General features: G+C 44.5%; 1 protein-coding gene and 2 long non-coding RNA genes across 3 annotated transcripts in view; 1 reads left to right on the top strand and 2 right to left on the bottom strand.

Annotated features, from left to right (window-relative positions):
- Positions 1 to 14,349, bottom strand: part of DIPK2B (divergent protein kinase domain 2B) — a 51,097-nt gene that overhangs the window by 35,012 nt on the left and 1,736 nt on the right. Inside the window, exon 2 of the mRNA XM_064407186.1 lies at positions 3,871 to 5,992. The gene's annotated coding sequence lies outside the window, so the exon portion shown is untranslated. The remainder of the gene's footprint in view (positions 1 to 3,870; positions 5,993 to 14,349) is intronic.
- LOC135295179 (uncharacterized) lies at positions 6,318 to 8,735 on the bottom strand. The gene is made up of 3 exons (XR_010357201.1): positions 8,626 to 8,735; positions 8,433 to 8,502; positions 6,318 to 7,577 (listed from the first exon to the last, which is right to left on the bottom strand). It is a non-coding gene; the product is annotated as an uncharacterized LOC135295179 (long non-coding RNA).
- On the top strand, positions 8,868 to 13,219 carry LOC135295178 (uncharacterized). The gene is made up of 3 exons (XR_010357200.1): positions 8,868 to 8,987; positions 9,480 to 9,567; positions 11,270 to 13,219. It is a non-coding gene; the product is annotated as an uncharacterized LOC135295178 (long non-coding RNA).

Here is a 14,349-nt window from a genome sequence, read left to right as displayed (position 1 = left end):
GGCTCCTGGGTGGGAATTCTCCATGGGACTGTGGCAGCATTGCCTGGGGGTTGGACAGGGCTGCTGTGCCGTGGCTCCCAGGCAGTTCTGGAGCAGCTGGCTCCAGCCTGGCACTGTGGTGGGTGGGAAAGTGCTGGCACCAGCACGTCATCAGCCCTGTCCCACTGGGCAAGGGGAACCCAGATGTGTGAAAGAAAAGCTAGGAAGGAGAGCATCAACTCACAGGCCTCCTAGAGCCTTTCTCTCCCTCTTCCTCTTCATCCTCCTCTTCCTCCATAAGAGGAATTTTTGTGGGAATCAGGGAAGTGCAATAGGAAGCAGCCATGGGATGGAGGATGGAGACCATGGCAGACCTACCCTGGCTTACAAAGACTTCTTGGTGGTTTTTTTCCCCATGGCATTTGCCTTCCCTGCCCCAGCAGTTTTGCTCAGGTGTTGCTTCTCTCCCTGTTGGCCTTGGTGACGGTGTCCTGGCGGGTCAGGGTCACAGCTGGCACCATCCCAGCCCAGCAGCCAGCCTGCCCTGCTCGCCAGGCTGGAGCCACCCCGCTGGAGGCAGCTGCGGATCGCTCTTACGAAATCATCTGCTGACTCACCCTTCCCTTGCTTGCCCGGGTGAAATCATGCCTGCCTTTAAAAATCTCATTGCAGCATTACATGACACATTTATCCACCTCTTTCACTGCCATGAACTGCCTCAGATAAGCAGCTGTGAGGGTTTTGGGAAAGATAATGTGGGGTTTTCTCTTTGCTCCAGGGCCTCTGCAGTAGGCATTACTTCTTCTCTGCTTGCTGATAGAAACACAAATCTGTTGAATCACTGAGGTTGTTCCTGGAGATGCTGGGAACTTGCTTTCTCCATCACAACGTGGACTCACACATATCTCTCTGGGGCAGGTTTGGTTTGGGGAGCAGCACTGTGAGGATTTTCAGTTGTGCCAAGAGTGGAGGCATTATTTACGTGCACCCTATTTTGCAGAGCCAGTGTCATGCACTGAATCCATGTCCACGTCCATGAGCTACCAAAAGCAAGAGCCTGATGAGAGATGGATTTTAGAAATGGAGAGACAGGTAAAAAAATGAGTGGAATTTTGCTTAGGTTGAGGCAAACCACAAAAATTTTTCTTGGTTTGTTTGTGGTTTTTTTCCCTGTTTTCAGTATGTTTTGATCCGTATGAGTTTTGGGTTTGCTTCTGATTTTCTTACTTTTTGATTCATGTTGGTTTAGATTCTGATTCACATGACACTTTTAAAATTCTTTTGCTCTATGAAAGATTACATTAGTGTTTAATTGAGAGAAACCTGATGAAGTTTTTTATGGCCATACCAGCCACACCTGTTGAAAATAAGTGGAAGATTCTGATTTTTCACAAATTTAAGAAAAAGAAAGTTGCTTTTTCTGAAGTAAAATATTTCAATCCAACTTTAAGGAAAATACTGTCTAATTTTTTTCTTTAGGAAGACAAATTTTCCAATCATGATAAATCTTATTTATTTAATCTTGTGATGATTATTACAACAGTATTGAAACCATGCTTTGGTGAGTGATATACTACTGTACATTGGTTTTGCAAACACAGCCATGCCATGGGGCAAGAAGGCATTTTAGGACTTGGGGTTGAATTTCTCCTTGTGAGGCGCTGCATCTCTCATTTTCCTATTGCTTCCTTCTGTCATTTGAATTGCTTCATGTGCTTGGTCCTGTGACATCTCTATAATGTTTTCTACAGCTTGAGCAGATCCTTAAAAGCTCTAAAAGCTGTGTAGAACTCATACAAATGTGGAATTCATCAGTTCAGAAAGGTACAAATAAAGATATTTAACAGGCTAGCATGTGAAAAGAATCAATTTTTTATCAGTCCTGCAACACTGGTCATTTTCAGACCTCAAGTATATAAATATCTCCTATTTCTTTCTGATGTAAATAAATTCAGAATTTTTTTTCCAGATATAACACCCCCCAAAAATGAAAATTATCTTTGAGCTTTGTACTAGAATTTTTGTACTTTCTTAGCTGCAAGATGAAAACTAATGCTCCCCTCTGTCTTAGGCTGGAATACTGATTTGCAGAACTTCTCACTGGAGGACATGGTAGATATTTTTAAATCATACTTGCTCTTTAATGTGGAGAGCCATCTCTGGGAAAAGTTTGCAAGATCAGGCCCACGGTCATCATTTAGTCAAACTGCATAATTCTTAGGTCTTTTAATCTTTTCTCATAAATCAATCCTCCAATCCCCTTAGTCGTATTTGTTGCTCGTCTCTGAATTCCTTCCAATTTTGCAATTTACATTATAATTAAGGCTTAGTGAAACTGATGAGAAAGTGATTTTTGGGGCCAATTTTTATGCTGCTTGTAAATATTCAAAATCTGGCTTTCCGCAGGCTCATGAGGGCCCCCTGAACTGAGTGACAATGGCAGGGACCTGAGGAACTCCCACTCCTGGGGCAAGCACGGATGTTTTGCCAGATTCTCCCACTATGGCTTGCCACTAATTAGTATTCATTATCCCATTGATTTCCGTGGGGCTGTAGCTGCCTACAGCACAGCTCACAGTGAATAAGGAGGGGAGGATCTGCCCCATCCTGCAGCCAGGGTCACCAAACCTCTCCCTGGTTTGGCTCAAGGTGAGTGTTGGGCAAAGGCAGGGATTGGGACTGGGCTCCTTGGGGGAGCAGAAGGCATCAGGCAGAGATGTTTTCTGAAGGAATGCCCGTGCTGGTGGCTGACAGAGCTGGGCAGAGCACATCTCCTGGGTGGTTTTGGCTGCCACGCCATGCTGTGCAGGCAGCTGGGTCAAATGGTGAAGTTAGAGCTTGCACCCCGTGGCTGCTGTCCCTCCTGGATCTGCCATGGCTCTGCTCTATGCAGCCACTGTCTGGAAGGGTGTATGGGCAAATCCAGAGGCACTGAAGGTGGTTTGCTGATCAGAGACCTGAAGAAGCTATACAGCTGGCAGAAGAGCAGCCTCTGCCACCACAGCCACCTCCCCTGCTGCTGCTGCCTGGCTGAGGGACATCTGCCCACGGGCAGAGCTTGCCCCAGCACTGAGCACATCCTTCATGCTGGGGAGAGAACGTGGCCACCACAAAGACCTGATGGATTTAGCCTTTCTCATCCAGTACAGCCCACTGGGGTGTGTGCTTGTCCATGGCTGGAGGGTAGGGCCATCTGTGAGCCTTTGAAGAAGAAGCCTGTGCTGAGAGTCCTTGCTGTCCCTCTCAGATCAGCTGCCATTTATGCATCTCAAGGGCACAGAATTGCTTTCTCATACTCTTTTTCAACCTATAGTTCTTGTTTTCTTATTTGATAGCTACAGTGGATTGGAAATCTGCCACACTGGCAACAGGCTGAAGACTCCTGTAAGAGTCTTAGCTCAAATGAAAGCTAGAGAAAAACATCAGAAAATGAATAGCTGAACCCCTGCCTGCCTGTTTTCTGTCCTTGGCCATACCATCCATACTGTCCTCTTGGTTCTACCTCCTCTGAGTGCACAAATGAGAAGCCACCAGTGCATGTTTTGAGTCTCAGTGACACAGGTCAACCAGAACCTTTAAATGGAGGATATTCAGACCAGACCCTCAGAACAAATTTCTCCTGTATGCACCTTTGTAAGCACTTTCACCAAAATAATTTATTATTCTCTACACAAGGTGCAGAAGCTTCCAGAGATCTTCCCTCAACAGGGCAGGCATATGGAAAGCAGCAGCCAAAATAATGACTGCAAACTTTCAGGGTTTTAAGTCCTTTAACAATTATGTTTGACTTTCAGTAGAAAGGCTTGAATTCACAAAGCTGCTTGGCCGTGCTCTGATGAATTTAAACAGGTGGTTTAGGATGAAGGAAGCATGAGATGGTAAATCACTCACCTCTTTTGTTATTTTTTCCCAAGGATTGGAATTAGTACTGGTGCTTTCTGGACTGAACCAAGATGCCATGTAAACAGCTGCAAAATTACTGGAAGCAACTTTAGAAATAGCCCATATGTGCCAATTTGCTGTAGCTGTGCCTTTCTCCTGAGGGACTTTCTTAATCTCTGGAAACTGTACTTTCATATAACAACACAGACAGGGTTGCAGGTGCTGTGATGGGAAGAAGAATCTCAGAAATGAGGAATTAAGGTAATCAAGGCGAGTCTGCAGAAAACCTGGCACCATAGCCCCATGACATGTGAAGTGTTCCTGAGGCTGATACTGAAAACTCAGTGTAAATCATTGTGGTGTTCCTCTAACAGAGGAAGAGGATAATGCCAGATATCCCCATTTCAATACCAGGCACATCTTTCCTGGTGCCATGAATTAGTAACATTTAGAAAGAGCCATGATTTTTTATTCTGTCACTTTCAGGGTCAGGAAGAGACTGAGATGCATCTTGACATTCAAGAAAAGCAGGTCTGTTGGTCAGAGCTGGATGTTTCACAGGATATTATGGCTGAATAGAGCTGAGTCTCATAACCCCTCTGGTTCCACCTCTCCAGGCAGAACTGTCTCTCTCAAATCAGCCAGTCCACAGATCACCTTAACTATAATATCAAATATACCTTAATTATAATTTCATGGGAGATCTGAGCAGCTCAAACCATGACATGACAATTTTTTATCAGATGAACAGTCTACTGCAAATGAATTGCCAAATCAGCACCCCCAGCTGGAAGCCATGTTGGTGATGTGCAATATCTGAACACACCAAACACTGAAGCCTTTGGAATCATGAAATGCTCTTGAGAAGCTCCTGGCCAGCAGCTCAAACCACAGAATCACAGCATGGTTGAGGTTGGGGGATCAAGCAGGATCACTTAGAGCCAGTTGTTCAGGACCATGTCAAGGCAACTTCTGAATATCTCCAGGGATGGAGATTCCACAACACCCCTGGGAAAGCTGTGCCAGGGCTCTGTCACCCCCACGATGAAAGAGCATTTCCTGCTGCTGAGGCAGAGCCTCCTGTGTTTCAGTTTGTGCCACTGCCTCTGGTCCTGTCACTGGACATCACTGAGAAGAGCCTGTCCTCTTTTCACCCTCCCTTTGGGTATTTATTTGCATTGATGAGATCCCCTCTGAGCCTTCTTATCTCCAGGCTGAACAGTCTAATCTCCTCAGTCTTTCCCCACAGAAGGAATGATCCAGTTCCTTAAACATCCTTGCCATGGCTTTTTGCTGAGGTCTCTCCAACATGCCTGGTTCTGAGGAGAGTGGAAGGATCACCTCCCTCCACCTGCTGGCAGTGCTTTTTCCAGCCCAGGATACCTTTAGCTGCCTTTGCTGAAGGGCATGTTGCTGCCTTATCTTCAGCTCAGTGTTCACTGAGACCCCTGGGCCTTCTCTGGCCACCTACACTTCATGTCACTGATCACCGTCCTTCAGGCCAGACTGTTCAGCAGGATTTTAGTGCACCTGACTGCTCATTCAGTCCACATTTTATCAAATGGACAATAAAGAGAGTGTCAAAAGCCTTGCTTTAGTCTAGGCGATGTCCACTGCTCTCCCCTCACCTACCAGGCCAGTCACTTCATCACAGAAGTTCAACCATGCCTTCCACTTGGTGAAGCCACTCCCAGTGACTTTCTTGAATTTCTTATGCCTGGAGATGGTGAATAGTATTATCTGCCTTACCAAGGCTGGAGGTGAGGCTGATTGACTGGAGTTCCCTGTCTCCTCCTCCTTGTACAGAAAAATAGTTGCTCAGATTGGTAAATGATTGATCACCTTTTTTTTTAGGCCTAAAAATGCCAGTGTTTCCAACTGTGTTCACTGAGAACAGGAATTAGACTCAGCCATGTCAACCAAACTAGTCCTGTGGGGTGGCTCTAGAATCTCCCCAGGAAAAAAGGCTCCTAAAGAGGTACATTCAACATCTTCTACCTGGAGTAGCTTGTAGTCCAAACACAGAGCATGGGGAGTGGGGTGCAGGCAGACAGCAGTGAATTGAAGTGGCTTCCAAGAGGTAACACCAGAGGGCTGGTGGAAAAGTTGCAGTGGAAACTCAGGGACAGAACTGAAAAGGTTGAAAACAACAGCATTGGCACTGAGCAATGATGATCACTGTATCAAAGACAATCTCTGTATTTTTTTTCTCCCTGTGTGGTACGGAGACACCAATGCTGAAAGAATTGTCTCAAAATCAGCTTTTCAAATGACTCCCAGCTTGACTAGAGAGGTGATCCCAAGAGATTGAAAACTGCTTGCAACTTTTGCATTCAAGTATAAAAATTGGGAACCCTAGCTCTCTCAACCCTTTTACCCCAAACTGAATTATTCCCAGGTATTTCACCACTTCTCACATTTTTTTTTTTTTTTTTTTTTTTTTTTTTTTTTTTTTTTTTTTTTTTTGTTTCTCATGGCAGATTGGTCTCTTCTGCCCTTTAGACAGCATTTATCACAGATGTGCTTACCATGTCTCATGGAGTCTTTCCTCTGAGATGTGCTTGTTACAAACATCATCACAGGTTAGGAAAAAATAATCTGGAAGGAATTTTTACAAGCTTTTGTACACCACTCTTCAGAAATAGGTTCTTTTCTCCACGTGTTGCTTAACTCTTACAAGGTCAGATCACCCAGATGTGTCCAGACGTGCTGGTTCTGGCACTGCCCAGTCCCTTCCCTGTCAGAGGATGGTGGGAGCTGCTTCCCCCTGCCCCAGGTCATAGTGAAATTAGTTAATTGTGGCGTTCAGAGCAGGTCAGGGGATCAGCATCTACTGCTGCTGTTGGAGAAGCCAGTGTTGTTGAAATGGCAGATGAAAAGCAAGAGGCAGACATTTTCTCTCTCTCATGCTGTCTTGTTTCCTTTGGGTTCAAGCTCTGCTATGTGGCTAATCAAGGGAGGGAGTAGCAGAGATCATCTGAACGAACAGAGCCCAATACTTGATTTGGATGATGGCAGAGAAAATGCCTTATCTTGCTTTAGAGGCCAAGTGACCAACCCCTACTGCCCAGCCTTCTGTGCACCTCGGGCGAGCCACAGCCGTGCTCAAAGCCACGGCAGAGGTTTCGCCCTCTCAGCTGCCTTTGAGGAGAGCTCCAGTGGGGAGAGGATGAGTGTGTGTGTGTGTGTTTGCCTGCAGGCAGTGAGGGAACGAGCCTGGAAGGAGCTCCTGCAGCGAACGGGGGAGTTTCTCTTTCTGGCAAAAAGTTTGGATTCTTCGCCAAAGCTTGTCACCACCTCCCAAAGCACCGGCCTGCTCTCTCTCCCATGCTGGTATTTGGCTTCTGCCTTCTTTCCTCAGCTGCTGAGAAGTTCCCCCTGGTTTTGGCAAAAGAGAGGAAGCCCTGGCCTGGGGCTTGGCACCCTCCTGAGCTGGAAGGGAAGCTGCTCAAGTGTCCAGGGTGCTTTGGACCTCCCAGCCCTGCTGTCACACACTGTGCCACACAGCTCCTCAGTTCCCATGGGAATGTGAGCACCTCCTTGGGTGTTTAAATCCATTTTCTGTCTGCTCAGCTGCTCTCAGCAGCCCTTGGCCAAGAGGTGCAGGAGCTGCTCGGGGCAGAACTTGAGGGTGATGGATGAGCTCAGTGCAGGATGAAAGTGCTGCTCAGCCCTTGGAGGCAGGGTCTGAGGGGATGAGGGAGCCAGTTTGACCTCTGTAAACAGGAGGGAACAACTTTCAGTGTTTAAAATATAGTTAACCTTAGAAGTGTGTATTCTGAATTGTCCTGAGACTTGGATGGAGTTCTGGGTGAGGTTTTTCATTCTTTAAAGTAGGAGCTATCCTGAGGTAGGGTAAGTTATAAGTGTGTACACTCTCTTTCTTTAGAAAGGACCGTACATGGCCTCAGAGAATGAATATAATTTTATTAGTAAATTAAATATTCTTCCCTTTGAAGTATGTTTTTCCTAACCTCTCTCCCCCTGTCACATTAAGGCATTGATTTTAGCTATTTCAAAACTTATGTATGCATAGATATGGACATTTTCTCTTCTTTTCTCCTTTTGTCATTTGGTAATACCAGAGTTACTCTGAGTGAAAATCCTCTGGGAGATATTCCAGGAGAAATGAAAGCATTTCAATCAAACCAAAAAGTGAATGCAAATCACATTTTGAACAGAGTACAGCTGTCCAGCAGAAACAATGATTTCCCTCCCTGCGTGTATCTTGGAAAAACTGATCTGTGCTCTTCATGCAGGGAGGTGATATCAGAAATTTGAAGTTACATATTGTTAGGTTGGGGATTTTTTTCCCCTTTGTTTTGTGGAGAAGAGGTGTTCCTCATGGAAAATTTTCAGAGGCGCGATCAATACACAGAATGAATTGTCTGTTGTTAGTTCTAAACTGCAAACCTGGAGACAGTCCATGTTTGTACTCCAGGGTGCTCTAACAAGCATCATGGCTGAATCATAATAAACATTTGATTTTCCTATCAAAAACACATGTACCCACACAAACAATCATATTTCACTCCACTTCTAGTGTCTTTGAGGGCATAAAATTTAAATACCTGAGGCCATTGATAAAGCCGATATAATGCAGAATCCATAGCCAGATCACTAGAATTCAAATATCTAAGCCTTTAAGAAACAGAAAAAAAAAAAAGCCAAGCAACATGCAGTTGCATAAATGCTCCATTCTCTGCTTTCCTTATATTCAGAAAGAACTCATAAAAAATCCTCTGCCATCTGCTGTATCCCCACCTATAAGGCATGCTTGCAAATTCTTTTGATGTGCAGATCGTTACTTGGGATTAAATTTTCATATATGCATACCAGCCTCTTCTTCCCATTCTGCTTCCATGCTCCTGCCTAGGTACCAGGTGTGCCCTGTTGGTGGAGGCTGCTTTTGTGATGCTCAGTCTTGTGGGCACAGCTGTGGAAGGACTGGCAGAGCACTGTCTCCATTCACAGCCACTCAGGGCTGCTGGAGATTATCACTTCCCCCAAAAAGCTTGGCTGGAGCTGATCTGCCTGCCCAGAGCAAGAGGGAGGTGGGGAATCCTGGCAGGTTCCTTCTGCTCCCTTAGAAAAGGACTTCACTTACTGTCCTATCCCCTTTCTCTGTAAGAAATATACATATAAATAAATGTAATAACTAGCTGTTAGTTGCTGTCGAATCATACTGAATCATTTACCCAAGAAGTACAAGAAAAATTACTTCTATTATGATGAAAACCTCCATTATTTAGACCAGCCTCAATTAAACCATCCTGCTGGCCAGGACTGTAAACAGCAGGATCTCTCTGCTGTAAACAGCACTCATATTTGCAGTTCTGTTCTGCCATGGGAAACTCTTCACTTTGATCTTGTTACAAAAGTTTTTACTCCCCAGATTGCGGGTACAGAAAAGGTAGGACTGCAATCCATAAGGGTACACACACTTGCTGCTAGTTTCTAAATCTTACCTAGGAGGAAGCTTTTTGCTTAAATGCGTCTGAAACCTGACATTTCAAAGCAGAGTCTTTTGTAAACTGGAGGGAACCGAAGCTGTTAGACTTGCAATCTGGAAGCTGCTAAAACTACAGTGGATGTACTTCTCTGGTTTGCATTCCCAGATTTACACACAGTCCTCAGAAAGAGAGCTGGATTGAACCACTGAGGGTGATGGTAGCAGCACCTGGAGATCCTCGGTACCAACACAAGGTAATTGAAAGCCCTTGGAGTTGCAGTTTAAGCTGATGAAGAGAGGAGAAAGGCTGACATAGAAAAATGAAGGTTTTTTCCTCAAGATGACACCAAACCTTAGTGTCAGAGTCAGGTTTTAATCCCAAGTTTTGTGGTTTCTAGCCCAGTGTCCAGTGATGTATCCTGCTGCCCCCAACACTTGTGGGATTCAGTTCTTTCTATCCCTGCATCTCTCGCTCTGCCTTTATAGACACATCTATATTTAACATACAGAGTTCTCTGTATAGATGGATAATTCTGTATTCATTTACTAATTTATCATACATACCACATTCCAAACAATGTAAATATTTAAAATACTTCATTTGAAATGCTATCTGTTTATTTTGCTCTTTTAGAAATATCCAGAATGTCACACACTTTCCCTTCCTGTTTTGGAAAGGAATCCTTTCTTGCCTGCAGAGAAAGAGGCAGTGATATTGAAATTTCCACAAAGAGAGTTTGTCCCCTGAGTGTTCTTGCAGGCATTTGTGCTGAAGAGATGTTAACATAAGCAGCATTTTACATGAAATATATTCCCATTGCTGCTTGATGCTGCAGCTCCCCATGTTTGCCAGCCCTCCAAGGAACCCAAGAACACAAATAAGAAAGGCAGGACTTAATATTTAGATATTTTTTTTCCAAGCAAAAGAAATAACACTTCAAGCTTTTTCTTTTATATGTATAAGGATTTGCTTTGGGATCACTTTAAACAAGTTTTTTAGTCCTGTGTGGCCAGAGCAGTCTTTGCTTGTGATGAGGATCCAGGCAGGTGGATGCTGACCCACAGCCCTGTGCTGTCCCAAGCACAAACCCACTGAAATACCTCACTGTGGGGTGAGCCATCATCCCAAAAGGAGCAGGAGGCTTTTTCATTGTGCCTGGCAGTCAGAAGCTCATCTTCAGGGGCAGGGGAATCTGAGCTTGGGACATAATCCTTCACTGACAGCAGAGTGCTTCCCAGGTGACCCCAGGTGTTATGTAAATGCTGATTTTTATTGCTGTGGGCACGGGAAGAGATTAACCACACCAGCTGGCAAGGGATTTGAAGTGAAGGCTCCTTCCCCACCTCTGATCTCAGATCAAAAGCCCCAGCCCTGCCTGCCACACCCTGCAGGAGGGTGATGCCAGGGGCACCCAGATGGCAGGGCCACCGCAGGGACCCAACCAGGCACTGCCAGCTCCTGCTGACACCTGCTGTGGGTCGAGGAGGAGGAACAGGAGAAGGAGGAGGAGTAGGAGGAGGTGGGAAAGGCAGGGAAGAAGGACAGAAAACACCATACCAGGACATGCTTTGCACAGATGTTAAAACCCAGGAGCATCTTTACTAATTGCGGCAAACTTGGCAGAAATTAAGCCTAATAGGCCTCCTTCGTGTGATTGTGTGACTAAACACCAGATGCCCTAAAGGCACAAACTGACAAAGCTGTGGAAATCTTCAATAAAGTGCCTCTGATCCTTCAGAAAGGGAAAGGATGTCACAGGGCAGCCTCCCCAGAAGACATCCCCCTGGGGATCAGAGGATGGGGTGGGGATGGAGGTGTTTGGGTTGTGTGTTATGAAACCCAGCACCCAAATCAAATCTTATGACAAAGATGCTCTTGAGAGTGCATTTTCATGAAGCCATAATTTTTCTGGAGAAGTGGCAAAGCTCCAAATACTTCCTATTTTGCTCTCCCAGCACAGCGCTTCTGCCCGCTATCATGAAAAGAACCGGATACTCTGCAAACGGCCTTGGCGCGTCATGGGATTCATCCAAGAGTGTTGCAAACCACATGGCCCTTCTCTCTCCAGCCTTATCTTTGAAATGTCTCAAGAGACATCTTATTTTTATGACTGCTCAAGGACTGTAAGCCCGAGGAGCTGCTTTTGGGAATGCATATGATCCCTGTCACATCAAATGACTGCATCGTAATGTCAGCGCTGTCTGTGCAACACAAAGTAGCTGCTGAGTCCCAGCTTTCCATCTGCAGTTCCCCAAAATCCAGGATTTTGGGTCTGAAATTCCTGTTGCAGTATTTTCAATAATTTGAGACTGTTTATTAAAAGGTCTAATGTGTGATATTTTACTTCCATGTGTTCTGTGGTCAGGAAAACATAAAGAGTTTGCTCTTGAGAAATTTTTATCTGCATTTGTGGTTAATGTGCATGATTGCCTGAGGGAACAGCATGGTACTGTGCCAATGATTCTTGTTCCAAAGCACAGTAAAACTTTACAATTTTAAATCATTGGCAAAATACCTTTTTAGGTTATTTCAGAAATACCAGCTATCAGTTTCAATAAAGTTGCAGCATTTTGTTTTGATCTTTAAATTTATTGCTAGCATGAGAATAGTAATCTGCAATATACCTGCAGGTCAAAATGAAGAAATTAACCTTGTTGGAATGAAACTTTAAATGTTTTATGCTCTGTTTTAACATGCTACAAAATAGGGATTTGAGATTTTTAAGGCATCATTTTCTGATGGACAAATTCCATCGGAAGATATGTGACTAATATTAATTATCAGGACAAATCTGGGAATTTGAGCATGTTCATAATAAGAAAATAAGGAAAAGTTGCTGCACATATGAGTGTAAGTTTGAGGGCTTGTGACAGCAGTTCTGTGTTTCAGAAGATAAAATCAGAGGGTGTTTCTCCAGGCTGGTTTTGTAAAGCTGACATCTGATTCAACCTCCTTGACCCCTCAATGGACTTGCATCTGGTGGAGCACATCACTAAGCATCAGAGGAGGAAATAAATACTATTAGTAAAGACATATTCCTCTTTGGTGATGTTCACTGTCAGGCTTTTGAATTTGTCCTGGCTCTCCTTGACAAAGAATTAGCTGACAAAAATGATACTGCAATGTCAAGAGATAACTGGTTGATCTCATCCTCCAAACTGCTTCACCTATTTCTCGCTGTGAGCTTGGTTACTCATTTCAGACACCCATTTATTTCTGTTTCACAGACCTATATTTTGCTGCCATATGTCCCTGGAAACCTTGACGTCAGAGATGACTACTCTTGTACCTGAGTCCAAATGTTAGAGGTTCATCAAATGTGTCTCTAATGGTTCCATTTTTTCATGCTTCTACCCAGGGTTTTGGTCCCAAGCTGGAAGAAATATAATCTAGGAAAGAGAGCAGCCTGGGAGGACGACTGGGTGACTTCACAGGAATACTTATTTTCTGGAATATGAAAACACATTGGTAGTGTAGGAGAAGCAGTAGGCTGGATGACTGGGGTTTTTAGTATTAATGACTAAGCGTGTGCCACACCAAAGGTCATTTATTTCATGTACCCCACAACTGTGCAAGCCTAAGTCTGCCTGGTGGTGACTAGTGGTGACACTTCTTGTTTGTCTCCATCATCTGAGCTTGTGACTGTGGTGGGAAGGCCTGGGCTCTATGATTTTATTGCTGCTGATGTAATTATTGCATAGCTAATAGTCATGGCTCCCCAGGGCCCGAGGAAATGGCAGTAGGTGGGAGAAGTGGCTTCTGGAGCAGTCAGCCCTGTAACCCCTCTGCCTTTCTCACCCACAGGCAGCAGGGCTGGGGTGAGCACATTCCTGGTGAAGGAGCAGGAGGATGCTGTGTCTGGGTTCATAAAGAGGCTCATAGATTTAAAGCAAGACAAAAGGTGAGTTCATTTGTCACCTAAAACAAACAAAAAAAAAACAAACAAAAAAAACCCCAAAAAAACAAAACAAAAAAAAACCAAAAAAAACCCACAAAAAATTAACTCAAACTCTTGCAACAGTGTTAAAATAGTAAAATAAAAAGCAGGTCTTTATTGGAAGCTTCCAGGTACCCCACGGTCATGGGCACACCTGGCATCAGATTTATATAATTAATTTTTATAAGTTTAACAAATAAGCATATCTAAAAAATATTGTTCAATTAGAAGAACAGTTGGTTAGGTAATTATCCCCTGGGTTCTGCCCTACTGGAGTTGGTCCAGGGGTTCCTTTGCCCCGTTTCTTGTTGTGTCCTCACAGATTCTGGTTGGAAAACAAAATGTCCTTTGGGAGGTTCTCTTCTTGGCAATAAAACAGTAAACAGTATTTCAGGAATATGTTAGAAGGTTAGCTTATTATTCCAAAATCTAAGAGAAAGGGTAGGAAAAATACCAAGAGCTATATAATGATGTATTAACAGTCTACAAAGCTACAAATGCATGAAAAATGTATAAAAAGCTAAAATCTTTAGGCATCACACTCATTGAAATTGTAATTTCAAAAAGGAATCCCATAGACACTGAGTCCCTCCAGAGAGACCATGGCCAGGAAAAGACTTACAAAACCCCAATGTCTGTATCTGAGAAATCTGAGTGCAGAACTCATAAACATGCAGGTTTATTAACAAGCTGGGTTTCCTTCTGTCTGGCACACCAGCCTGTTTGAATCTATCTGCAGTGTAAAGAAATAACAGCACAAAAGTGACCATTTCATCTCGTAATGAGGAGCCCTCTGGCAGGAGGTCCCCGTGCACCCAGAGATGATGTGAGAGCAGCTCCTCGTGCCCTGGGAGGCAGCAGTGTCACTGCCTTGGGTCACCTGCCAGCACAGACACAGCAGGGCACAGCTGCAGGTCACTCTGGCTGTGCCACCACCCACCCTGTCAGGTCATATCCCAGCCCCTGAGGCTGGAATGGAACCAGCCATGATTTAAGGGACTTGGGTGGGAGAGTCCTGTTACAGAGCTGTGCCTGCCACGGTCAGAAGGAAGGAAGGAAGGCTTATATCACCCAAATCTAAAGAATCCTCTCCTTCCT

The sequence above is a fragment of the Passer domesticus genome, chromosome 2 (assembly GCF_036417665.1).
Source record: "Passer domesticus isolate bPasDom1 chromosome 2, bPasDom1.hap1, whole genome shotgun sequence".
Taxonomy (NCBI): domain Eukaryota; kingdom Metazoa; phylum Chordata; class Aves; order Passeriformes; family Passeridae; genus Passer; species Passer domesticus.
The sequence above is the reverse complement of the archived record's forward strand: the minus strand, read 5'-3'. Positions and strand labels throughout refer to the sequence as shown.